Consider the following 22281-nt stretch of genomic DNA (forward strand, 5'->3'; position numbering starts at 1 on the left):
AATCAGACAACATAAAGCCCGTGAAATTTGGGGCTTTTCGATCCCATGGAGGATATGAAAACAAGCAAAAAAAAGAGATCTTGAATTCACAACCTGTGACATAGATATGCAAACAAAACTAATTAATTAATTAATTTGGTATTAATCAAGCTATAAAATATCAAGAATCAAGAATGGCGGATCCAGCTTAGGACAAGGGGGTACGACTGTACCCCAAATATTTGTGTACATAATGTAATATTGAGATATCTTATCGCAAAGATCGGTAGTGGTGCAGCGGTTTGGGATGTGTTTTCTCTAAGCCGAGACCCGAGGTTCACTCCTCTCAGTCCCAGCAAATTTTAATTTGTATTCTGTTTTGTAGATATTGAATATGTCCCTATTTTCTATACTTATGGATTATCATTATGTTCTCTATTTTGTATACTTATTCTCTTTCTATACTTATGGATTATCATTATGTTCTCTATTTTGTATACTTATTCTCTTTTAATATTTTATGGTAGTTTATATGAATATATTATATATATATATATATATATATATATATATATATATATATATATATATATAGGGGTGCATTATAATGATAACCCCAATTTCCGTAATAACCCTATAACTAAATCTGGACCACACATTTTTAAAATCACGTGGTCTAGATTCAAACTTAGATTTACTTCATAAAAAAAACATCGGGGGTAATATGTCATTTCGCTCATGATAAAATTTACGTATCCAAATTTCGCTCATTTAATTTCTGAATTTCGCTCATTTTATCATTTTATCAGTCAGTCAAAAGTATCATTTTATCAACTCAGAATATCATTATATCCAGCAAAACTATCATTCTATGCAATAAACCTAACATATATCATTTTATCATTTTATCAGTCAGTCAAAATTATCATTTTATCAACTCAGAGTATCATTCTATCCGGCAAAACTATCATTCTATGAAATAAACCTACCATTTTATCACAAAGTAGTAAACGTATCATTTTATCAACTCAGATTATCATTTTTATAAGGTTACTGTCATTTTATCCGCTTAGATTATCATTTGATCAGGTAAAAGTATCATTTTATTAAACAAAAATGTCATTTTATACACAAAAAATACCTATCATTCTATCGGCTGAAAGTATCATTCTACCCGGCAAAACTATCATTCTATCGGCTGAAAGTATCATTCTATCCGGCTAAAGTATCATTTTATCAACTTATATGCAATTTCTTCAGCTAAACTATCATTTTTAAAAGGTTAATGTCATTTTTTCCGCTTAGATTATCATTTTATCAGGTAAAAGTATCATTTTATTAAACAAAAATGTCATTTTATACACCAAAAATACCTATCATTCTATCGGCTGAAAGTATCATTCTACCCGGCAAAACTATCATTCTATCGGCTGAAAGTATCATTCTATCCGGCAAAACTATCATTTTATCAGTTTTATGTCATTTTGTCACGTTAAAGTATCATTTTATCAGCTTATATGCAATTTCTTCAGCTAAACTATCATTTTTATAAGCTAACTATCATTTTATCCGCTTAGATTATCATTTTATCAGGTAAAAGTATCATTTTATTAAACAAAATTATCATTTTATACACCAAAAATACCTATCATTCTATCGGCTGAAAGTATCATTCTACCCGGCAAAACTATCATTCTATCGGATGAAAGTATCATTCTATCCGGAAAAACTATCATTTTATGCAGTAAACCTAACATTTATAAGCTAAAAGTATCATTTTATCAACTCAGAGTATCATTCTATCCGGAAAAACTATCATTCTATGCAATAAACCTAACATATATCATTTTATCATTTTATTAGTCAGTCAAAAGTATCATTTTATCAACTCAGAGTATCATTCTATCCGGCAAAACTATCATTCTATGCAATAAACCTATCATTTTATCATTTTATCAGTCAGTCAAAAATATCATTTTATCAACTCAGAGTATCATTGTATCCGGCAAAACTATCATTCTATGCAATAAACCTATCATTTTATCAGTCAGTCAAAAGTATCATTTTATCAACTCAGAGTATGATTCTATCCTGCAAAACTATCATTCTATGCATTAAACATATCATTTTATCATTTTATCATTTTACGTGATATTTGGAGAAATTCAGAAATTAAATGAGGGAAATGACAGTTTTACTCCCGCGCTTTTTTTTATGAAGTAAATCTAAGTTTGAATCTCAAAACTATCATTCTATGCAATAAACCTATCATTTTATCATTTTATTATTTTACGTGATATTTGGCGAAATTCAGAAATTAAATGAGGGAAATGACAGTTTTACCCCCGCGCTTTTTTTTATGAAGTAAATCTAAGTTTGAATCTCAACCGCATGATTAGAAATATGTGTGGTCCAGATTTGGTTATAGGGTTATTACGATATTTAGGGGTTATGATATGATCACGACTTTATATATATATATATATATATATATATATATATATATATATATATATGGTCTTGTTAGGTTGAGATTTTTTAGCTTAATTGAGAATTGAGATGCATTTTCAGCCACTCATTTTGAAATGTCAACTACAAGTAGATTATATCAACTAAGGGTATTATCGTCATTTCATTTCAATAGCCAGAATATCAAATGTCAACAACTCGTATTAAAATGTCAACAACTAAAAAAAAAATTATTTTTTTATTTTTTTAAATTTATTTTTTTATTTTTTTTAAATTTTTTTAATTTTCACGCGATGTCAACTACGATGTGTAGCCTGCACATCAAATGTCAATAGCCCTGCACATCAAATGTCAATAGCCTGCACATCAAATGTCAACAGGTTATAGTTGACATTATATGTGTATAGGTGATATGAATCGTATATGTAGTTGACATTATATATGTGCAGTTGACATGAATTGTATATGTAGTTGACATTATATGTGTGTAGTTGACATGAATTGTATATGTAGTTGACAAAAAAATAAAAATAATAAAAAAAATAAAAAATCGAAAAAAAAATTTATTTTTTTTTAAAAAAATAAAAAAATATTTATTAAATAAAATGTATGATGAAATTACCATTCTGCCCTTTCACAATTAATTAATGTAAAAATATTTTCCATGTGGTAAATTCTGGACCACTCATTTAATAAAAATGAGTGGCTAATAATGCATCTCAATTCTGAATTAGGCTAAAAAATCTCAATTGATCACAACCCTATATATATATATATATATATATATATATATATTTTATAGTTTATTTCATAAAAATATATCATATTTCATTTCTTAGAATTCTCTTTTATATTAATATAAATATGTTATTTTTACTCTTCACTTGATAAAACTGAACAACATTTCTTAAATTTTGTACTATTATTGGAACGTGCCATATTATGAAATTGATTTGCATTTGCAGTGGCTGAGCACGGCTGGCACGAGGTGTTTGAGGGAACTATACATGTGTGCAGTACACTTGTCGACTAGAAATCCACTTAGAAATGGACTAGACTAAAATATGGTACTCCTATTTCTTGGACGGCACACATTTTTATACAATTTTATTTTACATGTTAAGGCCATCCACAATAGGAATAGCCCAACAATAGTCCAGCCATAGCCTAGCCACAAACTCCTCCTGCCACATCATCAACACTAAAAATCCCCCTGCCACATCATCAAAACAAGCAAATAGCCCAGCCATAGCCTAGCCATAGCCTAGCCACATCACTCAAAATTATATAAAACAAATAATTAACAATCACACAAAATACGGAATTAAATTTACGACACAGATACGAGAAAATTCAATAATAATATTAAAAATTTAAAAAGTACATTAATTAAAAAAACACACTTCATTAAAATTAAAATAACATTACAACATCCTCATTAATAAGTTTGTCCCACATCGAAAGTGGAACATAAAACATTCAAGGATGTCTATATAAAAGAGAAACAATCAAGAACGAGTTTGTCCCACATCGAAAGTGGAACATAAAACATTCATGGATATCTCTATAAAAGAGAAACAACCAAGAATGAGTTTGTTCCACATCGAAAGTGAAACATAAAACATTCAAGGATGTCTCTATAAAAGAGAAACAACCAAGAATGAGTTTGTCCCACATCGAAAGTGGAACATATAACATTCAAGGATGTCTCTATAAAAGAGAAACAACCAAGAATGAGTTTGTCCCACATCGAAAGTGGAACATAAAACATTCAAGGATGTCTCTATAAAAGAGAAACAACCAAGAATGAGTTTGTCCCACATCGAAAGTGGAACATAAAACATTCACGGATGTCTCTATAAAATAGAAACAACCAAGAATGAGTTTCATAAAAAAAACATTACATAAAAAAAATTAAAAAATCCGTCGGGCGATGCGCTCGGCGATCCGGAGCCTGCAATGGCGCCGAGCGGATTGCCCAGCGCCCACACCTCGCCTAGCGCTAGGCGATTTTTTTTCCGGAAATCGGCTCGGCGGTTACAATGGTTCGCCTAGCGGACCGCCTAGCGCCGGGGCTCGGCTAGGCGCCATTGTGGATGGCCTAAGGGGAAAGAATAAAGTATGAGCGGGAAGTGTTTATATTTTTAGTAACTATTTTTAGTAATGAGTCATCTTGATTGGGAGATAGACTCAATCCCTATACATTTCATCAAAGCACCCAACAAACCAATTCCGATCTCAATTATACTGATATCTCAATCATATAGGGCAAACAATAAGATGAAGTTTAGAAAGATAGACTCAATTTCTAAAACTCAAATAAAACACTTAACACGAATTAGGGAGATAGACTCAATCCCTATGCAATTCAATCAGAAAATGGAGCTAGAAGCAATTCCTATACCAAGCTCACATAATCAATTTATAACTCAAATCAAGCATATTGGCATATTTCACATTTCAAGCACCATACTTCTCAAATTCAACTCATATGTTCCATAATCTTCAAAACCCATCTCAATGTCTAGCAATAATTCTATGCACTAGGAGGGTGGAAGAGAGAAAACATACCTTGAGTGTTTAGAAGGAGAAAAATGTTGAAATTCTTGTGCTCTTTTTGTTAATGACCAAAATCCACAAATTAAACGGTGAAACTCTTCCAAATCACAAGTATAAGGGTTGGGTGGAGGAAATTGTGGGTGGGATTGAGAGAATATTGTGGTATGAGAGGAGGTTGAGAGAGACTCGGACCTGGGGTTGAGAGAGAGAGCAGCGGCTGGTATGGAAGGAGGAGAAAAAGAATCCGTACCTTAAATAGACCTAGGGCTCGCGCATACGGACCCGACCGGGTCGAATTTTTGAACTGGAAATTAACCCGGTCGGGTTGTAATTTTTGACCCCTTCCTGACTTCAGACGATTTGCAACCCGGACCCGACCGGGTTGCAATTGTTGAACTAAATATTAGCCCGGCCGGGTTGCAATTTTTGGGAGGTTTCTGCCGCCTAATGCTTATTTTCCTTTCCAAGCCCTGCACCAAACTCAACACCACAAGTCCCAATTCCAAAATTTCAAGAGGAAGCCACTACGACTGAGAGTTAGAAAGATTTAATACTAGATGAAGGAGGAAACAAACACACCAAAGAAAAAGGAACAAAAAGGAAACAAGCCAAACAATAAACCATAAACCTACTAGGGGTTGCCTCCCCTATAGCGCAATTTTTTAACGTCGCATGCTCGACGTTTTGCAAGCTCATTGGGAGTGTTCCAAGGTGAGCACGAACACCTCCTCCTTTTGCTCATAGCTATGGAACTTCTTCAAGTTTTGGCCATTGGCCGTGAAAATTCTTCCATCATCTCCTTGAAGCTCTATGGCTCCATTCTTCATCACCGTTTTCACCTTGAACGGTCCGGACCACTTGGACTTGAGTTTTCCGGGGAAGAGTTTCATTCGAGCATTGAAGAGTAGCACGGAGTCCCCCGGGAAGAACTCCCTCTTCTCGATCATCTTGTCATGATAGTTTTTGAGACGGTCCTTATAGATGGAAGAGTTCTCAAATGCCTCATTTCTAAACTCGTCGAGAAGGTTAAGGTGGAGTTGTCTCTCCTTCCCCGCCTTGTAGTAATGGGCATTGAATTGCTTCACCGCCCAATAAGACTTATGTTCTAGTTCCACAGGAAGATGGCAAGATTTGCCAAACACGAATTGATATGGTGACATGCCAATCGGCGTCTTGTACGCCATCCTATATGCCCAAAGAGCATCATCGAGCTTCATAGACCAATCTTTCCTATTAGCATTCACCGTCTTCTCAAGTATCCCCTTTATCTCTCTATTAGCTAGTTCCGTTTGACCATTTGCTTGAGGGTGGTAGGGGGTAGTAATTCGGTACTTGACACCAAATTTTTGTAACACGAGCTCGAGCCACCTATTCTTGAAGTGGGACCCTCCATCACTAATCAAAGCTCTAGGAGCCCCGAATCTTGTGAAGATGTTCTTTTGCACAAAGCTAATCACGACCTTGGAGGAATTGGCGTGGGTGGGGATAGCCTCTACCCACCTTGAGACATAATCAATCGCCAAGAGTATGTATTGATGCCCGGATGAAGGTGGAAAGGGACCCACAAAGTCGATCCCCCATACATCAAAAAGCTCCACCTCCACAATAGTAGTCATAGGCATCTCTTTCTTCTTTGACACTCCCCCGGTCCTTTGACATTCATTGCAATGAAGCACAAATGTTTGACAATCTCCATAGATACTCGGCCAATAAAGACCGCATTGAAGCACTTTCATCGCCGTTCGGTTGGCTCCAAAATGTCCTCCACTAGGACTAGAGTGGCATTTCCTCATCACAAGTTCCCATTCATCTTCGGGAATACATCTTCTTATCACCATGTCGGCACACCGCCTAAACAAGAACGGCTCGTCCCAAAAGTAGAACTTGACGTCGTGGAAGAACTTCTTCTTTTGATATGACTTGTACTCTTCGGGGACGACACTTGCCACCAAAAAGTTCACAATATCAGCGTACCACGGAGATGAGCCTTGAGCAAAGAAGAGATGCTCGTCGGGAAATTCTTCATTGATGGGCACCTTTAGATTTTCACCTTCAAAACAGTGCTCCAATCTTGATAAGTGGTCAGCCACCACATTCTCGCATCCCTTCCGGTCCCGGATCTCTAAATCAAATTCCTGCAGTAGAAGGACCCATCTTATCAACCTCGGCTTGGCATCCACCTTGTTAAAGAGGTGGCGGATGGCGGCATGGTCTGTGAACACAATAGTCTTTGCCCCGATGAGATAGGGACGGAACTTGTCGAACGAGTATACAGCCGCCAACATCTCATTTTCTGTAGTAGTATAATTTGCCTGTGCCGGATCCAGTGTCCGGCTTGCATAGTAGATCACCCTGAATAGCTTGTCTCTTTTCTGCCCCAAAGCCGATCCCACGGCTATATCACTAGCATCACACATTATCTCGAACGGCTTTGACCAATCCGGTGAGATGAGCACGGGTGCACTCACAAGCGTCTTCTTCAATGTCTCGAATGCCTGCACACATTCAAGAGAAAATTCGAACTTTACATCCTTGGCAAGTAAATGACATAAAGGCCTTGCTATCTTAGAGAAATCCTTAATAAAACGCCTGTAAAACCCGGCATGTCCAAGGAAACTCCTCACAGCCTTCTCATTGGATGGTGATGGCAACTGCTCAATCGCCACTATCTTGGCCCTGTCCACCTCGAGTTCTCCTGCAGAGATCTTGTGCCCAAGCACAATACCGTCCCTCACCATAAAATGGCACTTCTCCCAGTTGAGCACCAAGTTTGTTTCTTCACACCTCTGCAAAACACGGGTTAGATTTTCTAAACAATGATCAAAGGAGCTACCATAGACGGAGAAGTCGTCCATAAATACTTCCATAATATCTTCCACCATGTCGTGAAAGATGGACATCATACACCTCTGAAAGGTGGATGGGGCATTGCAAAGGCCAAATGACATTCTCCTGAAAGCATAAACACCATAAGGACAAATAAAAGCAGATTTATATTGATCCTCTGGGGCAATCAAGATCTGATTATATCCGGAGTAGCCATCTAGAAAGCAATAATACTCATACCCCGCCAACCTATCTAACATCTGGTCAATGAATGGGAGAGGAAAATGGTCTTTCCTAGTCGCGGCATTGAGGGCTCTATAATCTATGCATACTCTCCATCCGGTCACCAACCTAGTGGCTATCATTTCATCATCACCCCCATTCACTACCGTCATTCCCCCTTTCTTAGCTACCACTTGGGTAGGACTTACCCAATCACTGTCCGATATAGCATAGACAATCCCGGCATCTAACCACTTCAACACCTCCTTCCTAACAACCTCTTGCATTATTGGGTTAAGTCTCCTTTGGTTTTGAGCTTTGGGTTTAGACCCCTCTTCTAGGAGAATTCTATGCATACAAACCGTAGGACTTATCCCATTAAGGTCCGAGATAGACCACCCAATTGCACCCCTGTGCTTCCTAAGCACTCTCAGCAATTTATCAAGTTCGTTAGTGTTGAGTGAGGATGATACAATTACCGGATAAGTAGCATTCTCCCCGAGAAATGCATACTTAAGGTGTGATGGCAACGGCTTAAGCTCCTCTTCCTTCTCCTCTTTCTTCTCCTCCTCATTTGGATCCCTTAATGGCTGGAATTTCTGTTGAAACCTTGGGACTTCCTCAGCTGAGTTAAGAGCTCCTACAAAATTCAATAATTCATCATTAGGCTCAATAACATCAGTATAATAAGGAGAAAAGATAGATTGCGATAGGCATCGCTCCAATTGGTCTTGTGGAGAGATGGTTCGGGACATCCCTCTCACACAGTCATCGACCACTTCAACCATGTTGCAGTGCTCCACTCTCTTTGCATCCTCGTCATCATGTCTTTGCATCGCATTGTAGATAGAGAATGTGACACTTTCATCATTAAGTCGGAGTGTGAGCTCTCCCTTCTGCACATCAATCATTGCCTTCCCTGTAGCGAGGAAAGGTCTTCCCAGGATAAGAGGGACATGCCGGTCTTCCTCCGTATCAAGCACCACAAAATCCACGGGTAATATGAAGTCATTGACTTTGACGAGTATATCTTCAACAATCCCCCTAGGATACGACACAGATCGGTCGGCCATCTGGAGTGTGATGGTAGTGGGCCTCAGTGTCCCAATCTTCAACTTCTGAAAGAATGAGAACGGCATGAGGTTAATGCTCGCTCCCAAATCACATAGAGCCTTGCCCACTTGGCTATCCCCACGATACATGATATAGTGAAACTTCCAGGGTCTTTCATCTTAGCGGGCAACTTCTTCTGGATAATAGCACTGCAGCTCTCTGTCAGATTGACGGTCTCGTGCTCCATCCACCTCCGCTTCTTGGAGATCACTTCCTTCAAAAATTTTGCATAGCTAGGCATTTGCTGTAACACCTCTACCAACGGAATGTTGATGTGCACTTTTCTGAATATGTCAAGAAACCTAGAGAAGTGATCATCTAGTTTCTTCTTCTGCACGCGCTGTGGAAATGGGATCTTAACCTCAGCAGGGGGTACAGGTATCACGGTACTCGCCTTAGGAGGCGGCACCTCTTCATCTGCTTCTTCTTCATCCACCACCTCTTCTACAACTGTCTCCTCTTGAGAGGTTCCCTCCTTCTCTGCAGGCATAGTTTGGCCTTCATAGCTCTTTCCACTTCTAAGATTAATGCTTTGCAATCCTTACAGTCTTTAGGATTTACAACTGTTTGTGAAGGAAATTGGCCCGGTTGATGCTAAATACCCACTGCCTGTGAAATCTGGCTCATCTGGTTATCGATGCTCTTCATGTGAATATTCAGATCATTCACATTAGCTTCAACCTGCACTAGCCTTTTGTTGGAGTCCTTCATGCACTCTCCCGTTTGCTTCATAAAGGCCATTAACACATCTTTCAGCTCATCCTTCTTCGGTTCTATGATTTGGCCATTTGATACCAGGAATCCGGGTGGTGGTTGCAGAGCATTATTTGGGTTCCCGTAGGACAAGTTGGGATGCACCTTGTTCCCATAGTGGTTGTAATTGTCTCCTCTTTGGTTGGGGCGGTAATTGTTGAAATTTCTGTTGTTGCCACCTTGATGAACGTAGTTTACATCTTTGACTCCTTGTTGCATCTCAGTCCCAACCTGACTTGTTCCCGTATACCCAAGCCTGTCAGTTAGGAATTCCAGCTGCTTGGATATTGTATCCATCCTATCATTATCGGAGGTAGATGCCACCCTATAAGATTTGCTTCTGTCGTTTCTCCATCCATCATCATTTGAAGCCACCCTCTCAATCACTTCAAGTGCTTCAGCTTCTCCCAACTTCAAGAGAGATCCTCCGGCGCTCATGTTCAGTTCACGCATTGCCTCCAGTGTGCCTCCCCTGTAGAAGGTTAAGATTTGTTGCCCCGGGGTTAGCCCGTGGTTGGGGCATCTTCTCATCAGCTGCTTGAACCTTTTCCAAGCCTCCATGATATTCTCCTGAGGGTGCATCTTGTATTGAATGACTTCTGCTTGGCGTTTGAGTGCCTCGCTTGGTGGATAGTATTTCTCCAAGAACAACCCCAACATTGCATCCCATGTGGGCACAGAGTTAGGACCCATACTGTCATACCAGTCCCTTGCCTCGTCTTTCAAAGAGAATGGGAATAATCGGAGGCGGACTTGCTCATCTGTGACCCCATTCGCCTTCACTGTTTTCCTGATCTGTATGAACTTGGTGAGGTGCTTGTTGGCATCTTCTGAACCTGTCCCACTAAATGCGTTTGCTTCTGCTCTGTCTATCAACCCCGGTCTCAATTCAAAGCTGTTGGCCGCTATCCCTGCATTGTTGACTGGTGGATTAGTGACCTGTCTGTAGGCAAACTGATTCTGTACGGGCACTGGCCTCGCGTTCTGCTCATCCAATTGCCTCTGCATGGCAGCCAGCTGCAGACGGAGTTCACGAATGGTAGGATCCTCATTGTTGTTCTCCCCGTCGTTCTCCATTAGAATTGGAGAATGAGGCCCGTACTGGATAGGTGATGGAGGTAGAGACGGACTGGGTGATGGAGTTCTCTGGATAGGAGAAGGTAGACGCCTGTGAGCGGGTGAAGAAACCCGAATCCTTTGGTTTAACCTTCTCTGCGCGTTCCTCCTTCTGTTGGATGCTTCGATCTCTGGATCGATAGGCTCTAGAGGTGGACCTTTAGAACGCGTGTGCATACACCCTGAACAAGGAAACACATCTATTAGAAAACTCAAAATAAAAATTAAAAATAAAGCAAGTAAAATCTATATTAGTAATCTCAATTATTATCACGATATTAAGCTATAATGACACACAATTGTCCCCGGCAACGGCGCCAAAAACTTGACTCAACTTATTTTAACACAAGTGATACCCGCAAGTGTACGGGGCTAGTGTAGCAATCAGTAAGCAAGAGTATCGTATCCCACAGAGACAATTTTGTATCAACTTAACTACCACGAACAAAAATCAACTACTATCTAGACAATCAAGTGAAGTTTGGTTTGTTCTAACAACTAATAAAGCAAATACTAAGCAAATAACAGTTAAGAATAAGAGAACACAGTATAATAATGATATTAAAGATAATATGGAGAAATTGTAGAACTCAAGGATCCGATGCACAATTCCAAGCTCTTATCCAATTGATTCACCTTACCTTTTGGTGTCTCTAGAGTTACTAAGTCAACCACGATTATAGATTAAACCCCCTCCCGAGGTGAGAAACCTGTAGATTAGATGCTAGAATTGAAGTCCCCTTATAATCCTAAACCCTCTAACTCCCAAAAGTTCGATTAGGTTAGTGACCTCACTCAAAACCTCAACTCTCTCGAGTTCTATTGTATTAAGGTGTGAATTATTCTTCTTTCCGGATTAACTATTTCATCTCCCGATTAATCTAATTAATCCTACACAATCAAGTGGTGATCAAGCAATTGAACGGAATAAACCCAAGAATAATTAAATAACTACAAGAGCAAGGCAAGAACAAAATCAATCGGATAAAAACTATGAAATTAGTGCATCATCACCAGGAATTCTACAAGAGATGCTTAGCTACTCATGTTTATGAAGAAAACCATGTTCAACATAAAGAAATCCAACAAATACATGAAATATAGATACTAAGTACTCCTGTGAGATCAATCTATGGAATGAAGCTTCAATCTTTCGATGTGGAGTCTTCAATCTTCAAATCTCTCTCTCCAAGGTGTTCTTGAGGGTGTCAGTGAATGTGGTAGGCGGTAGGTGGCGTGTGTCTTCGAACCCTAGGCTTTTTTTCCTCTTAATCCCTTCAAAAATCGAGTTTTCAGCTTTCAGACGCGTCAGACAAAAGTACCCTGTCGGGTAGAATTATTGCACTGGAAATTAACCCGGCCGGGTCTCCATTTTAGGCTCGTTGCTGGACTCAGTCTCTACCCGGCCAGGTCGTATTATTGCACTGTAAATCCACCCGGCCGGGTCCCTCTTTTCGTGCCTCTGCTGCCTCTGAACACTTTATGCCCCATTTTCTCCTCTTTTCAGCTATCTTTCCTAGAACACTCAACAAAACACTTAAAACTCCAAAGGTATAATAATCGGTTAGATGAAGACAATTTCGAGTGATAAAATTGACATTTAGCACTTCAACATACCAATTACACCTATGAAAATATGAGTTTGTCACCCAGCGCCCACACATCGCCTAGCGCTAGGCGATTTTTTTTCCGGAAACCGGCTCAGCGGTTACAATGGTTCGCCTAGCGGACCGCCTAGCGCCGGGGCTCGGCTAGGCGGTGCGCTAGGCGCCATTGTGGATGGCCTAAGGGGAAAGAATAAAGTAAGAGCGGGAAGTGTTTATATTTTTAGTAACTATTTTTAGTAATGAGTCATCTTGATTGGGACAAATCGAAAAGGAAAGTAAGTCATCTTTAATGGAAAGAAAGGAGTACTTTTTAATCAAAAATAAAAATTTTATTTTCCTATTTTTGTTTGAAATTTTATTTATGTCCCTCGGCTACTCTACAATTACTTCATTTCCCCACCTTGATTTAGTATTTTTTTTTTAAATTCTTCTCATTTTTTCTTAAATATTCTCCCATTTCCCCCCTCAAATTCCACTGTTTTGGAATTCCAAATACAGCAACAACAATATCTTATATCACAAGAAATTTATTCAAATAATCTACCATTCAGTCCAATTATCGAAGTGAAGATTCACATATGCGATGTCCGAGTTTGGTACACGACAGAGAAAACCATGAGAATCTGAAAAGTATACGTGGATAATAGCAAAAAAACAAGTCATCACCAACCAGTGTTTTGAAAACCGGACCGGATCGGCCGGTCGGACCGGTTCGACCGTGAACCGGTGCTTAGTCCGGTCCAGTTTAGTTTAATGAAATTTTAATATTTTAGTTAATAATAATATGTTATTACACTAAATTATTATTAACTAAAATTTCATTATACTTTGATCAGACATGAGTTTTAAGAAATGTAAAGAAAAGTGAGTTGAAAAGGTTAGTGGAATGTGAGTCCAACTTTTATATATTAATCTATATACATATATAAAAGTTGAGTTTTGGCCATATTTTGAATATTTATAAGTTTTGGGCAACATTTTAAAATTTTAGAAGTTTCGGGTGATGATTGTAAGATGTTACAAAACGTTTCTATAAAGTTACTTTTGTAATTGCTCAATACTGCAAATTGATCACAATAATGAAATCACATAATGACTCCCTAAAGTAAATGCCATTAAGAAAATAATGTAGGCATATAACTACCGATGGTGTGGTGAAAAGATTAAATTTGATGACTTTAAAAATCAATGTGAATACCATTAATAATACAATGTAACCCATATGTAACTGTCGATTATAGTGTGATTATGGTATAGTTAAATCATTCAATTTAATGATTTATGAGGAGTTTTCAATTTATGCGTTTCTTGACTTTTCAAATTTATGACTAAATTACCAATTGTAGTTTCCAATCACAAATTTTGGAATTAATGTATCCAACTGATTAAATCACAAATTAATATTCATTTAAATTATTATTGATTAGCTAGAAAACATAATTTTGTTTCTATAATGTATAGTGGAATTTAAAAGGTTTTAGAAATTATTGGTAGCCTTTAGTTTTGTCTATAAATACATATTCTTTTATTGTGGAATTATCTTTTCAGTGCAACTATTAGATAAATTTTAAAAATGCTTGCTCAAAGGATTCAACTCCCTGCAACGGTTATTGGAGACGGTTGAGGTGGAGATATAATCCTGTATAAGGCGAAGAGCAAAATAAGTGAGTAAGATGCTATGGAGAGAGGATTGTGCAAGAGAAGGTGAAAAGAGAATAGCACTTTTAAATCTTATTTTGAGGATTATTCTCTATTTGAGTGTTTTAGTTCATATTTAAGTTTGTTCTTAATTTTAGTTTGTTCTATTTTTTGTTAATTTTGTTTGAACATTTTCCATCTTAGCCATAATAGTTATTTTTTCTCAAATAAAGAAATCAAGGAAGCTGACTATTTATTTTCATAGTTTTCATGCAAAAAAAACCCCCAAAGTAAACGAAATGGTGAAATGGAGCAAAGAAGACGAAGAACATAAAATACCACATTTTTTTTGCGCGAGTACATAAATCTTCAATTTGGAGATTAACGAGATAAATAAGACTGAGGTAAAGAGTCAATGGTAGTTTCCGATAGAAATAAGCGGGGAGAGAAGTAATTTATGTGTGTTTTGTTGGGCTTTTGTTTTGTTATTTTATTTCTTTATTTTGCTATTCTTATTATTGTATTTTTAAGGTTGTTTACAAATATGAGTAATTTTTTTCATAACTTACAAATTATAGTTTTATTAACAAATGTTAAAGTTTTATTAATATTTATATGTGTGTGCTTTTTATTTGTTTTGTAGTTCCATCATTTTATTTTTAAGACGATACTATTATCCCAGAAATATTTTATTAGATTGATATAATCTTAGTATATACATTTTATTTAATCTTATGTAATGATATTAATGATATTGTAATTTATTTTATTTTATTTATTTATTATCAAAATAATAATAATAAGGAAATATTCTAAGTCGCGCATAGCGCGTGGGTTAACACTAGTTTAATAATAAAATGTGAGTATGAATGAGTTAGTGGAATATGAGGTCCACTACCAAAAATGGTAAAAGTGAAATGAGACAAATTTTGTGAGACGGACGGAAATGGAAAAATGGGACAATCTTTGTAGGACGGAGGGAGTATAATTATAGATTTTGATCAAAATTCAACATATATTGTTATAAATTTATATAATATATATTTAATTATATATGCTACAGTAAAACGGTCCGACCAGTTGAATCGTGAACCAGTAGCTTCGCCGGTTCACTTACCGATCCGGTTATTAAAACATTGTCACCAACCAACGAAAACACCGACTGATGTGACCTCTCGCATACAGACCAAACAAATGTATCCCAATATTTGTTCTTGTAGCTAAACTTAAAAGGCCAAAGACTCAACCCACAAAAATCTACTCCAATTAGGGTTCAGTACATTCTCGAATTCAGTAACAATTGCAGCTGGAAAAGGCAAAAGTCTATTTGAATTAAGGTTCAACATTCGTCGTTCGATCTCAGCGGACTGCTGACTTTGGCTCGGTCACTCAGCATTAATCTCGGTGGGTCACCACACTCTGAGTATGTTCTCGATTATGGGCCTGTTCTGAAGCGGGCTGCGTGCGGTCATCGACTGATGAACCACTCAGTGAACTGTTGAGTGCGTTTAGTGGCTCAATTTGTTGCCTTCTAATTTCAGTACCTTCAAATTAAAAAAATACATGCAATATAAGATCATAATTCACATGTTATACATTCAAAATGAACCAAATCCAAGTATTTGAAATACGTAATTACTTCTGTGTTTATCACCTTTCTTTCTTCATTTTTTTCTTGTGCATCATTTCTCCCCTTTTTTGCACATCTAAGAAAAATTAAACCAGCAAAATAGTAAAAAGGAATTGACAAATACTCTAGCAAACTAATGAAAAGTGACTAAAATGTTTGAAGCAAAGATGAAAGTCACCGTGTAAAAACTAAAAAGATAGTTCACCTTTTATTTTAACTTCTACTCTTTTTATTTCATTTTTTATGTGTTTTTTTATTGTTTATCTCAACTAAAATGTCCTCTTTCCTTTTCCAAAATAAACCATATCACTTTTGTAAACAATTTTCTAAATTTATATTGCAAAAAGGTTAAAAAATAAAATAGGGTTGCCCAATTTTGGAGCGAATGTGAGAAAATCATTGTTCTTACTGATTTGATATGTGAGAGGTAGTAATTGGAGAGTGGTTTGCGGGAAGGGAATCGGAAAATGGCTTTGTGGTGATTTAGGAATTGCATAATGGAAACTGGGGAAGAATTAGTTTGACATTGCCTTATTATATCAGTTCATGAAATGGATCAACGCTGATTAAAGTTTACAGTGTTCTAAACTGTGGAATAATTGTTTTTGTTTCATAAAAATTATCAAAATATTTGTTTCTCAAAATATCTGTTCATTAAGACGCCTCATGTGGAGAGAAATGGATAAATAATAGTACAAATTTGCCCAATAGTCATTATCTATTTGAAGAATATATCATCCTACTTAAGAATTGGTTTATAATAATATTTCTTGATATTATAATGTCGAGATATGAACGCGTCATTTAATTTTTAAACTCTCATGCCCAATATTTCTAGATTTTGTTATTCCAAGGGGTGTAAATAGAAATGAACATAATTTCTCAGTAATAAAAATAATGACAACTTCAAAAATCTTGAGGCCATAGGCAAAAGAGAGTAATGACCAGTGGCGGATCCAGCGCCTCGAAAATGAGGGGGCAGAATTTACTAGTAGTATATAAAAATTAAATATAATATTTTAATATTTTTTAATAAGAAAATAATATTTTTCCGTTCCATTAAAAATGAAATGTTTTTTTAATTATCCCATTAAAAATGAAACATTTTCTAAAATAGAAACAACGTCATCTCTACTTTTCATCACTCTTACTTTACCTTCTATTCATTAACTCACAAAACAACACTACACAAAATTTTGTGCCGAAATTCAAATATTTCATATTTATTGGGATGAAGGAAGAATATTAATATTCAAGTATCTCTCTGTGACATTAGTTTCTAGGAGTATCCATATTTTAGAATTATTCTAATATTCTTTTATTATAAATAATTGAAGAATAAACTTTTCTTGCATGTCACAAAATTATGTGAATATCAAATGTCAAATTATATTTAAAAAATAGTTAAAAATATATAATAAAGATATTTATAAAAGATATGACTACATAATATATTTATATTAGTACAATTGGGTTGAATATATATTTTGAGGTATCACTATTCTTCTCTAAATAAAAGTTATAGTATAATTCAATAGAATTTTCCAAAATATAGTATATATAATTGTCTAAGTAAAGTATAATTAGAAAAAAAATTGCATTCCATGTTCTACTTTACTATATTTAATAAGTAAAATAAGTAAAAAATGTAAAATATTTTCCTTCTACATATTTCAATAAAAAAGTATTAGCCCAACAAATGATTAATTTATTAAACCCAATCTATTTTCCACCAAATAAGCCCAATATGATCATCTTCTTCCCAACGCCTCCTTCCCCAATTCACTGAACCAACCCCAATCTCCATTTCCGCCGGCATCATCTATTAAAATCACCTTCTCACCTCAAGTCACCTTCACATCTTTGAAGGTTCACCACCGTCACTCACATCTTCAGATTGGAGTACAGCGGGAGACGGAGTCAGGGACTCAGGGCTCGGCGGCTGATCCAGCCCACTCTTCTTCTTCTTCTTCTTCTTCTTCTTCTTCTTCTTCTTCTTCTTCCCCTTCTTCTTCTTCTTCTTCTTCTTCTTCTTCTTCTTCTTCTTCCCCAATTTGTATTTAAATATATAATACTAGTAAAAAAAAATATTTTGGGGGTACACTCGTACCCCCATTGTCCCTGCTCCCTCCGCCACTGGTAATGACTAATGAGCTTCAACACGGAAGCTAATAATACTTATGTAGAGCTGAGATATTTAACTACCATATATATGTAAGGCTGCAAAACATGCATGAAGGCGGAATATTATATTAGAACACGTAACATGTATCAAACCAAACTAAACAAGATAATAAATATCATTCCCATAGTGATCTAACGTTCCAAACGTAGGATTTCTTAGGAACACAAATTTGATAAAGTTCCAAATATAATTTAGACTAGGTAGTACTATCAATTTCATCAATGTCCGAAAAAAGAAATAGGCAGGCAGAGCATATGTTCGCGCCACCTGCAAAAGTAGTTAACTGTGAGACAAAATTTCATCTATCCATTTTTTAATCTAATGGATAAAATAAATCAAGCAAATAAGTAACTTAATTTTTAGAACGTTTTACTTCATTTTATACATACTTCATTATTAGATCGTTTTATTCCTTGCAGAACGACTAAACTAAAATAATCTTAAAATGAACTATATTTTAGTTCGTCGGTTCAAAACTGGGAATTAGTTCTGCCTATATGTGTATATCTATATCTATAAATAACATAGCTTTTAGCCGTATTTTCCTAAACTCCCTCTCTTTTTCTCACACAAAGTTACTAGAGTGATTGCAATGCAAATGCAAATGCAAGCTCAGAGGCAGTCACCGCTGCTGTGGAAGTTATCTACGGCGTCAGCCGCTGCCGTTTCTGGAAGAATCAGAAGCTCCGCTGTTACGTTCTGCCTCCGTATATTCCAATGCTTTTCTTTCAGATTCTACAAAATTAAGCGCTGTTTGTTGATTAATTTTTTAATTTTCGTGAATTGTAGAGGTGGATGAGAAGAGATTTATTGAAGCATCTAAAACTGGGAACATAATTCCGCTGCACAAATGCATATTCTCGGATCATTTGACGCCGGTTATGGCTTACCGGTGCTTGGTGAATGAAGACGATAAAGAGACTCCGAGCTTCCTATATGAATCTGTAGAGCCTGGCTTTCGTGCATCAAGTGTCGTAAGAAGCATAGTTATTTTCATCTGATTATTGTTTGCTCCCATATGGATTAATTTATATACATAACCTACATTGGAGTAAGCGCTATTACCATTTATAGGGTCGTTACATTGTCGTTGGGGCACAACCGGCCGTTGAAGTTCTTGCTAAAGAGAATTAGGTGACTATTCTGGATCATGGATGGCTCTGGTAAGATAGTTGAGAAGTTTGTCAAGGATCCAATGACAATTCCGCGAAGCATTTCAGAATTCTTGAGACCACAACTAGTCGAGGACCTTCCACACGCATTTTGTGGTGAGCACTGATCTCGTTCGAGCCATTTATCTCGTCCTCCATTGTATTTTAAGCTATACTCAAATTTTGATCATCTTCAACACATTCATCTTGGACTATATGAAGACGTAATCGTTTTTGATCACGTGGACAAGGTACAAACGGGTTGATTACATGTTTTTAGCTATATTTTCGTGTGCTTTGTTTTCTTGTTATTTCGTATTGAGATCATCAATGGAAAATGTCTGTGATATTCATTCTTCTCAGATAGCGTATATTATCCATTAGGTGCGATTAGATCAATATTCGTCTGCTCAAAAAGCCTATGAAGATGGAATGAAACGCTTGGAAACCTTGGTTTCTAAAGTGCAAGACATTGATCTGTGAGTTTTGTAGTACATTTCATGCTGACAATGTGAATATTGTGATTTTGTATGCTAATTAATGTGGATTTGTAGCCCACGACTAGCTCCGGCTCATGTTGATTTCTGCACTCCTGATTTCGAACTTTCTCGATACAAGAGAAACATGACAAGTGAGGAATACACAGAGGCTGTTTTGCAGTCTAAAGAGCATATTTTAGGTGGAGATATCTTTCAAATTGTTTTAAGCCAACGATTTGAAAGAAGGACGTTTGCTGATCCATTCCAAATATACCTTTGAGAGTTGTGAATCCAAGTCCATATATGATTTACTTGCAGGTTGCTTCATCTCTCGGGCTACTCTTCGATGAGTCAAGATTCTATTCTCATTTTTGCTTCATTTCAGGCTAGAGGGTGTGTCCTCGTCACTTCAAGCCCAGAAATTCTTGTTCGTGTAAATAAGGTATACTTATACCACTACAAAAAAATCGTAAATTAGTGACGGAATTAGTGACGGTGGCCAAAAGCTCAATAGCTAGTGACGGATAAATGACATAAATGCGTGCATTTCTGTCCTCCGGACAGCAACTTCCGGACCTCTGCCATGAACGTCTTGGGCCGAGTATTGCTATAACACTAGCTTGCATTCTTCCTCGGCAAGTACCCGTATAGAGCTTAAAATGGATATGTCTCCAAACCCTCGTGATGATTATAGTTGAGGGATAATTCCGCCCAAGGCAGAAATTTGGACCATTGTCTTGGTTTCTTGAATGTGAAGGCCATCTAATACTACTTATGTCCCGTATTTCTCACCTTTGTCTGACTAACGGGCTAAGGGTGATAAACGGTTGAAAATTGTAGGGTAGTGCCACTTAGTCTCAAAAACTCCTTCCAATAGTCCCCCCAAAAAATTAGGTCTCTGTCAAATACTAACGTTTCTGGAAAGTCGTGGTGCGTGACTACTATGTGCACAAGAAGATCAACCACGCGTTTGAAATCAAAAGAAGTCCGTAGGGCGACAATATGTGCGTATTTGGATAATCTTTCAACTGCCACCATAATATTGCCCTGAAGCCTTGAGACGGGAAAAATCTCGTGATGAACTTCCGTGGATACATCGACTGATACACGGTCTGGAATCAGTTGAAACAAGCCATTCGGCTTATGGGTTGAGTATTTTGTTAACTTGCACATCAGACATGCATTAACGAATCGAGTGATATCACGACGCATATGGGGCCAATAGGATGATGCAACCACTCGCCTAAAAGTACGCTCTACTCCCAGGGTGACCCACTATCGGCGAGGAGTGGTTTTCACGGATTAGAGTCTCCTTTAGTCGTGAAGCAGCGCTTATGTTTATTCTTCGATTATAGTATATGAGTCCATTCGTCAACTGTCATCGCGACCAAGTCCGGCTCGAAGTTATTTCCTCCGTAATCACATCCATAACTCGAAGGAATTGAATAGATACCCTTGATCAATCTCACCTGGGTCATGACTTAAGAGTGGATCCGCTGCCCGGTTAGATGCGCCTGTTTTGTATTCGATTCGGAACTTATATTCCATAAGTTTCCTAATGTAGAATTGTTGATCCGGGTTTTAGATTACTGTGATAAACATGGATTTTGCCTGTTTATAAGGCCTATATTTGTCCTGTTTTGAATGCCAATCATGTAATTGATGTTCTTAATTTGTACTCCTTCTGTCCCAATGTAGTTGAGGGGTTTTTTCCCACTGTGCTTTAGGAAATTGATTCTCCCACCGTCTCACTTTAGGAACCCTGGTTATCCATTTTAGGCCGTCCCACTTTAGGAGTCCTAGTTAGAATCTTCCATAAAAGATAATAGGCCTCATATTCCACTAAACTCATTCCACTCACATTTTATTATAAAACTAATATATAAAAATGGGATCCACTGATACGCTCTGATTTTTCACTGTATTAAGGCATTTATTTGGTCCGTTTTGAGTGTTAAAGTTGCAAAATAGAGCCTAAAAAGATAGCTAAAAGTCGAAGTTTGAAGTTTGAAGTCTGAAGCATTCGAGTCAGCCAGCGGCCCGCTGGACCATACTCAGTGGCCGCTGGACCCCATCGACTATTGTCGCTGCAGCGGGCTGCCTCAGAATTCTAGCCTGGAAAGAGGAACGTGACTGCTCATAGTTGCACTGAAGAGTCAGAAGTTTTCAGCGGCCCGTGGGAATTGGGCGGCATTATTTTTCTTAATTTCTCTCCAAGACTTACCTGACTGGGTTAGAAGATTTACCATATTATGATGCACGACTTCAAGGCTATAAATATCCCCTTAAGCTTCATCAAATGAACCTTTTGCTTCATTCTACACCAGAGTTAATAATTTGAGAGTTCATGTCCCTTTTTTCATCATCTTTCCACCGTACTTGGAGTTTGAAGCTTGGATTCAAGAGAAGATCAAGACTACGAGATTCATCCTTTGGGTTTTATCTTATTAGTTTTTTTTTATTTCTATGTTTTCCCTACAAACTATGAGTTTATGTTTTCTATGAGTAGCTAAATCTGTAGAATTCTAGGGATGTGTTAACGACAACTTTGGTT

The 22281-nt window shown here is 37.1% G+C and overlaps 1 pseudogene; it reads left to right on the forward strand.

The window, feature by feature from the left end:
* The first annotated feature begins 18689 nt into the window (after positions 1 to 18689).
* On the forward strand, positions 18690 to 20493 carry LOC121809206 (annotated as a pseudogene).
* Positions 20494 to 22281: the final 1788 nt, after the last annotated feature.

The sequence above is a fragment of the Salvia splendens genome, chromosome 1 (assembly GCF_004379255.2).
Source record: "Salvia splendens isolate huo1 chromosome 1, SspV2, whole genome shotgun sequence".
Taxonomy (NCBI): domain Eukaryota; kingdom Viridiplantae; phylum Streptophyta; class Magnoliopsida; order Lamiales; family Lamiaceae; genus Salvia; species Salvia splendens.